Here is an 8901-nt window from a genome sequence, read left to right on the forward strand (position 1 = left end):
ATGTATTTGCATTAGTAAGTCAATTTATGTGCGCGCACGCGTAACGTATATAGTACATAATCGTGTATAATGTATTACACGGCATAGTTAGTGTAGTTATGGCTGTTTTACAGGAAGTTGTAGAACTCTTGGGTTTCGTGTAACCTGGATATTGCGGTCGATAGTGGGTTGACGTGGAGGACAGTTTAGGTTACTAGTAGTGATGGGCCAAGGATCGGGACTAATGGGTCTGCTAGAAAAGGGGTTTCTCGATGATCCTTCGGCAGATTGCAGGAGCAGGCCATGCGTGATAGCTACTTGACTATTCGACAAGAGCTGTGGAACCGTAAAGCATCGCGATCTTCGACTAGACGCTGCGAGATACGTACCATGATATCTTCCATATTTGAATCAGTATAACTGAATATCACCCTGTGTATTAAGATATACTTAATTATCACTATATAGGTGAAAATTAATTACATATGCATCGTACTTTTCGATGAACCAGTCATTAATCATATATTTGTGTAAATTTAATATTGATCATCCTTCGTGAAAGAACTATACATTTTTTCAAATTTGTTTATAAATTCTGTACATTGATCATCCCTGGTGATAGATCCGAATATCAATCATATTGTTTACTATACTTTGATCATCCTTGTTGATAGATACATATATCAATCGTATATGTTTGATCTCTATATCTTGGTTCTCGTTTGATTGCTCTTGAAGTTTAATGCTCCAGTTAGTTCCATTTAGGAACGCTATCATGTTATACCCGTTGTTCAACTCTGTGCATATCAGTTTAGATCCATTGTTGAACTCTATACACAACACAAGTGTCGTGTCCGATTTATTCGTCGTTTCGTTTCTTTCATGAAATTGCGTGCAGTGACTCCAACCCGTCTCCATCCCATTATAATGTCGTTTTTTATATTGATTATATATCGATATTCTATCTCAGAAACAGCCAGAATGTTACTGTCATTTCATAGATATAGTTTAATGATACTATCATTTTCTTATCCCTTATTACCATACTCTCAAATAAGGCTGGAGTTGCTTTATCCTCGACGTTTCCTCGCCACAACAGCAGCGCCACTAGCAATAGAATGCCTACACTGGCAGTAAACAAAACCCTCACAGACGTTAGCTAGGAAACGTATTACATGTAAAATTTCTGAAAGATCCCAACCATGACTTTGTTAATACAAGAAAAAAATAGTTTTTCATTGTTTTTGAAGTAGAAAATATTGCCTAAAGGTTCCGCTGAAACAAGATCACATTCAGAAATCGCGTACCAAAGCATTTCTGTTACGCTACAACCCATTTACGGAAGTTCATAATTGGTAACTTCGGTGAGTTTCCAGCATCATGAATTTGAAATTATAAAAATTAGAATTATCTCAAAATTTAAAGTTATATAACGAAAATATCATCATCATTGTAATGTAAGTTTGATTACTCGATTGCGTCTCGTTCTTAGCATCATTAATCCGGATCATGACAACGCTTTTCTGATGCTGACAACTGGGCGTTATCTAGAAATCAAATGCGCGATACTGCGACGTATATATTTCTCACCCACACGACAGAAAAACCCATCTTTTTTGCTAACCTTATTGTTCTTATCTCAGTCAGGTCATCGAAGCCATGGTGTCATCGACGTCATGGTGTCCACGCGCTAGAAACTACATTAAAAGTAGAAACCCTTGTTATCTTCTATTGTGCCTGACGGAGTTGTCATAAATTAACTAACAACAACAGATATATATATATGGGACACATCTATCTTTCTACTGTCTGCTATTAACCACATTAAATCTCCTGGCTGGTGAGAACTCTGAGACACCTTGGCATCATACAAATCTTTCTGGTGTATTGCTGCAGACTGTAAATGTTTTCTGGCAACGTGATGAGCATGATGCATCCTATCTCTAATCAGATCAACATACCATAACTTGTCAAATTTCCTCTTGTCTGGTTCTGCACATAATGCAAGTTATGCAGGCAACCTTACTTCTCTTCCTAACATCAGTAAGTTTGGTGTTAAACCTGTGGACTCATGTGGTGTTGCTCGATAAGCAGCCGCTAAACAATCTAGGTGAAAATCCCAGTTCTCTTGCTCTCCCCTCAGATAGGCTTTGATCATCCTCAGAAGAGTACGGTTGAACCTCTCTACTAGTCCATTACATCTTTGATTTCTAACACTTGTTCTAGTTTTCCGTATTTCTAACATAATGGCATAACTTTATGAAAAGTTCACTTTAATAGTTAAACCTTGATCAGAATGTATAGTCAAAGGACATCCAAATATGCTAATAACCTCCTCCAGTATTTTCTGTGTACATGTTTAAGCAGTCTGGTCAGGTACTGCAAATATTTCGACCCATTATAAAAAGATCAGTTGCAACCAAAATGTATTTGTTTCCCCTAGGTGTGTGGAATAATGGCCCCAAAATATATGTTGCCAACCTGTCCAGGGGTGCTCCAACTGCCTTGTCACCCAGTGATGCACTTGGGTTCTTGTTGGGTTTCTTATTTGCAGCACAAATATCACATTTCATTACCTAGTTCTTAACGTCTTCCCGCATCACATACCAGTAAAATCTTTGAAGGGTTTTCTCACGTGTCTGCTTTATTCCTAAGTGTCCAGATAACACAGAGTCATGCATCTGAAATATTATATCCCTCGTCAGTACCCAAGGAACAATGAATTGCAAATGTTCTCCAGTGCCATCTTTCCTGATGAACTTCTTAAACAGAACCCCATCCTGCAGTTCTAAGATATCCCATAATAACTAATAATGTCGAGTTGCTGGACTCAAAGCAGTAATTGCTGCACTCGATTGTTGTTTATTTTCTTGGTTTGCCTTCATGATAGGTCCTATATCTTCATCCTCTTCTTGTAACTGTTGGAGTTTCATCATGCTGTAGTTTCCAGCCCAAGGTACTCAACTATCTAATTTATTCTGTTTTCTGCATTGAACTTCTTTGTCATCTTCAGGGACTAGCTTTGTGTTTAAATCATTTCTGTATTGAGCTCTGGTTTTCACAGTCCTTAAATTCTCACTCTTGTTCAGTCCTTACAGTGGGACCCTCTGCCTGATTGGAAACCATCACTTGTTCTACATCATTAAAGGTCAGGCTGTCAACTACCACATCGTCATCTGTAGTTTCTTCTAAACTAACAGTCTGAAGACCATCTGCCTGCTGAGGACCCAATCTGTATGTTGCTAAGAAATATCCCATCATGTCGTCTTCTCTTTTCCTACATTTCCTGCATGGTCCACAGCGCAAAGGCTCCATCTTATCAACATCATTACAATCACGTGGATTAGGACACCTGCTGAGAGCAACTGCATTGCCATGCTAGGTGCCACGACGGTATTCCACTGTAAAGTTATATGCTGATAGGATTTCAATCCATCTAGCTATCCGTCCCTTCGGTTCCTTCAGTCTGAACAGCCAAACTAAAGCTTGACGGTCTGTCCTGATTTTGAAGGTTCTGCCCAAAAGGTATTGTCTAACATACTCAACAAAATAACGCACTGCTAATGGTTCCTTGTCCGTTGCACAGTAATTTTTCTCTGCTCGGTTTAAAGCTCGACTGGCAAAGGCTATCACTTGTTCCTTCCCATCTTGGTATTGACTGAGAATAACACCTATTCCCACATCACTGGCATCGGTGTCAAGAATAAACTCACAAGTAGATAAAGGATAAGCCATGATATCTGGATTTGTAAGTGCTGTCTTTAGATGTTCAAATGCTTCATCACATAATGGTGTCCACTGAAAAGATTTCCCTTGTGTGTCAGTGTCAACCAAGGGCATACAATCTTGGAAAAATGTTTCACAAAACGGCGATAATAACTTCCCATCCCTAATATTTGTCGTACCTCTGTTACATTTGTTGGTGGCGGACATTCTAGTATTTTCATGATGTTCCTAGGACAAGGTTTTACTCCTTCCTTGCTCACAATATGACCCAAAAATTCCACCTCATTTTGTAGTAAATGACATTTATCTGGCTTCAATTTTAATCCGGCATTTTGTATTCTTTGCAACACTTCTTCAAGTCGGGACATGTGTTCCTCAAAGTTTTCCCCCCAAACAATGATGTCACAAATGTAAATTAGACAGGTTTACCATTGAAGTCCTTGAAGCACTAACTCAACTAGGCGTTGAAAAGTACCTGGGGCTCCAGTAAGTCCCATGGGCATAGTCTTTTATTCAAAGAGTCCATACTTGGTGACGAAAGCTGTCTTTTGAATGTCTTCACCCCTTACTGGAATTTGGTGATACCCTGATGTAAGATCCGTGTTGAGAAGGACTAAGCTCCAGCGACTGCATCCAAGCAATCTTGCACTCGGGATAAAGGAAAAGCATCTTTAACAGTCACTGCATTCAATCGTATGTAATCAACGCAAGGTCTAACCTGGCCATTCTTCTTTCTAACCAGCACAATGGGTGATGCCCAAGGTGAAGTTGATTTCTGTATTACTCCTTTATCCTCCAGTTCTTATATTGCTTTCTTTTCTTCTGCAGCGAAGGCCAATGGCACTCGTCTTGTGGGTTGTTTGACTGGTTTTGCATCTTTAGTGTCAATGCTGTGCTTAATTAGTGTTGTCAATCCTAAATCATTGTCATCTCTGGAGAAAGTCTTTGCAAACTTATTAAGTAAATCTGCTATCACTTTTGATTCTTGTGGGCCTTTTGTTGCAACAGTACTCACATATAAATCTCGTAAGTGTTCTGGCACAATGCAGCTTTCAGTCCCAACATAAATATTTCTCTTCACACCCACTCTTTCGAAGTTACTCTTCATCCCACTAAGACATTGTCTTTCTGACTTCTGATTTTTTATTCTGCAGATTTGGCTAAAATTTCCAGTTTCTTCAGTATCTTCAGTGTCAAAGAGTGTGATTTGAATGCCGTCATGTCTGTATGCTCGTCCGACGCGTGTATCCTGTTTGATAGATACAACTGTTGGGTATGGATTGAGTACTCTAAACTTCTGAGTGACTTTATCTTTTGTGTCTACTAGGGCAGGAGCCACTATCAGGGAATATTTATCTGTAAAATTTTCACTTGGTTCAATCAGAAACTCTTTTTTCTACAATTCTATCTTCTTCCCTTCTATCCACAAAGACATCTATTACTGCTTCACTATATCCTGGTATGATGAAATTGTCTGCTGTTCTTACATTTCTCAATGTATCATCATTGAGTCCAATCTGTATGCATGGTATTGATACACCATGGAGTTTCATTACCCCTTTGCTTAGCAAAATGTCGGCAGGTCCATCATGCTCATTTTGCAGTATGTCTATTCCAAGAAGTCCATCGTCTTCAATTTCTGCCACTATTACCTCCATGTCCAGTTTCAGTGGTCCCAATTCTAGATGAAATGTGGCTTTTCCCAATTCTTTAACAGTGTCCCACCTGCTCCAGCCAAAGTTACAGACTTCTTTAACGGTGGACGTTTCTCCTCAGGCATTTGATTATAAACTCTGTCAGCAATAATGGTCTTTGTTGCACCCGTATCTGCAGTAAACATCAGTTTCACCCCTTCTATGGAACCCTTAATGTAAATTCCTCATACTTTGGGATGCGTCGTCTGATAAATTCTGGATTTATTTGAACATTATCTTCTGAATGTGGGCCCTTGTCAAATGGGACTGTACTTTGGCCCGCGGAGCCAGCCCTATCTCGTTTAAAGCGTCAGAGTTGCAATCGGTAGGACTGGTGACTGATTTCCCTTGAAGAGTGGGTTCTCCATTTTGCATATTTGACCTCGGTCCATCAGCACAGAGTTTTGTGTGCTTAAATGGGCAGTCTCTTGAAAAATGTCCCTGCTCCCCAGAACTGAAACAGTTTAGATTGTGACCATTCCCCTCATTTCTCTTCTGGTAAGTTTGCATTTGTGGCATAGCAATGTGGACATATTGTTTTGCTGTATTCTCTTCAACCCATCTTCAATTTTCTTTATTTTGTCAACTATCTGTTGTAGAATTTCTTTGTCTTGGGATCCATTCTCGCTAGATTTCTCACTTTCTATCATGTCTTCTTTTCTTGTCTTTAGAGTGGCAGGTCCACCCTTTACTGTATTCTGTGTTTTCTTCACACCATCATTCTTTACTGGTACCCGGTATACATGCTCACCTGTTCCGTACTCACCTTCCTCAATTAATTCGCAATCATCATCTAAATCTGACTCAACTCCCTGCGGTGTGGTCCTTCTGGTCATCTTTTTAAATGTTCTATCTTGCGCAGATTCATGGACATTGGGACGTGTCTTGGTTTGCATAAAATTTACTACATAGTACATTGCTTCATCAATGACACTTGGTTCCTTGACATATTCTACCTGGAAACGAGCTCTGTCATCATATAGACCATCTAAAAATCTTCTAAGTAAATCTTTTCTTCTGGTTCTTGTGTCTCTATTAGGATGTGCCTTGTCATACAGCCGCTTTAACTCTGCAGCATACTCCTCTGCAAGCTCTCCTGGTTTTTGCCTCCTTCTGCTGAATTGCCCATCGTAAGTCTTTGTCGTCTCTACAATACGATAGCGATTGTTCAGCTCATTCACTAGTGCTCTGAAATTTCCTTTTAACCTATATGGAATTTTAAGGTCTCTCTAACTTTGATAACACACCATGCAAAACATTTTGAGAGACAGACACACAAACGCAAACGAAATCGATCCATTTTGTATTTTGCTAGAAAATATAGTTCGTTCCACTCAGCATGGTCAATTTTATCCTATATGTAACTTATAAAATTTTTAGGTCAGCGTCATTAAATGTAGCTTAAAGTACCTAATTAGTTTTAAATACTTCATGTGCAACGAATTAGGTAGTTTTAGCTACATTTCATGACGCTGACCTGAAGATTTACTGAGCTATAGATATTATACAATTCGCGTTACTGTGTGGAAATAACTATAACAGAAAACATTGTTCCAGACATACATACTGTACATATAAAAAACTACTTCAAAGACAGCAACAAGTAGAAATGTGTTATGTCAGTCCTGCGTTCTTCAAACTTTGTCGAACACCCCACCCCCTCACATACAACCAGCCCCAGTTGAATCAAACGTTGTAAATAAATGCAAGTTCCTGCACTTACAAACCAGAGTGGTTCATTCATCAGTCCACACACTATTCCACAAGATTTCTATGTAGCGTATCATTTCACTAGTAATAGCAACACTTACTACATTTCTACGACAGGAAATATTCATTTCCAAGAATATCATGAATTAGAAATCTCCTCCGTCACTACACATTAAGTTAAAACTGTCTGTACCCAGTATTATAATGTATCGTACCGCTGCCTACCATAGAACTTTTTTCCAAATCAGAACTGATGAAAGATAAAAGTTATCAGTCTTCAATATATTAATTAGTTTTTGCTACTTTCATATGACATACATCGATTACATGTGATAACACAGCAATAATATCAAATAGTTTTAAGTTTCTATTTTTTCTTGCGTGGACATTGTTTACTTAGGGTCGACAGGTCGCCCCATTGCCCTCAATAACATATTCGTCTTAAAGCGCAGTATTTTGATAGAGAATAACACGCTGCTAGAGAAGCCCATCACGCAATACTTCCAACACATAAAAAGTATCAATTTTATCTTTATTTTTATTTTTCCTTTCTAACAACGGCATCTATAGCTATTTCTTAGATTATGTTCAAAATGCTAATGTGCCAACAGTCCCAGTGTATCACAATGATATATAATCAAGAATGTCCTTGAATTAATTCACAATAATTCCAAAAAAGTGATTCAGTCTCTCTCAAATTATAACTAAACACAACTAAAATAATGATTCCACAGGACAGATCTTAAAGTTGGAAAGAGTACTTCTGATGTAAACAACTTTAAATACCTCTCCACTTGGCCTATGTTGCAATAACAATTTTCTGAATACACTCTGTCATCTAAATGGAAAATGACTCCAGACTGCAAGCAAGGTCAATTCTGTTTGCTTAAACTTTAGTGAATGAACCCGACAAACATTAGGTGAACTTGAATTTCCCAAGGAAAAACCAATGTCTTTAACTCAAATCCAAGTTTACAAAAATTGTCTTAAAGTTATCTTAAAGGTTAGTGTACACTCTTGGACAAAAGTTAGATATATGTTTACAAAATGGTACTTACAATCTACACTCATGGACGAAAATGGAACACAGTATAGATGTACATAATAATATATATTGATATTTATATTTAATTTGTATTATATATTGGCTTTTCTCGATGATTATATGGTATGTATAACTATATTTTTTGAATGACCTTGGTCAGTAATTCAGGGTGGAGGCCTACCTGACTATTGACATTATTTATTTTTTGTAAACAGCAAATTACATAGCAAATACATGTCGATGATTTTAGGTTCTATTTTAAGATCATTATTACTTAGAGGTAAACATGTTTCCAGATCTTGAGTTCGATGCCTAGCTTTTTTTTTAGAAATTAAGAATGTTCTAGAAGCATGTTTACGAATTTTATGGGAAAATGACCACCATTCAGCTTCTGTTATTGTGTCATAGCTTTTATATAAATGTTGTTTACTTCAGAATTACTCATTCTTGCCATAACAACCGAAGTGGAATCAGTCCTATTGTTGTGTTCAGGTAGTATTTGAGGGAATATACTTTTTTTTAAATTATTCACTGGAATTACTAACTGCCTATTAATACTTCTTGGACTATATCACTATTTTGGGATTACTGTGAATTCATTCAAGGACATATTGGATTATATCATTGTGATACAGCAAGACTCTTAACACATCGCCACATTCCAGGCTAGCGGTATACCAGAACATTTAAAATTGGAATTCATTTGGAACTCTGTATTTTTGGACTTGCATAGAACGTTTAGGATTA

This window comes from Sinohyriopsis cumingii, chromosome 1, assembly GCF_028554795.1.
Source record: "Sinohyriopsis cumingii isolate HCF-2022 chromosome 1, ASM2855479v2, whole genome shotgun sequence".
Taxonomy (NCBI): Eukaryota; Metazoa; Mollusca; class Bivalvia; order Unionida; family Unionidae; genus Sinohyriopsis; species Sinohyriopsis cumingii.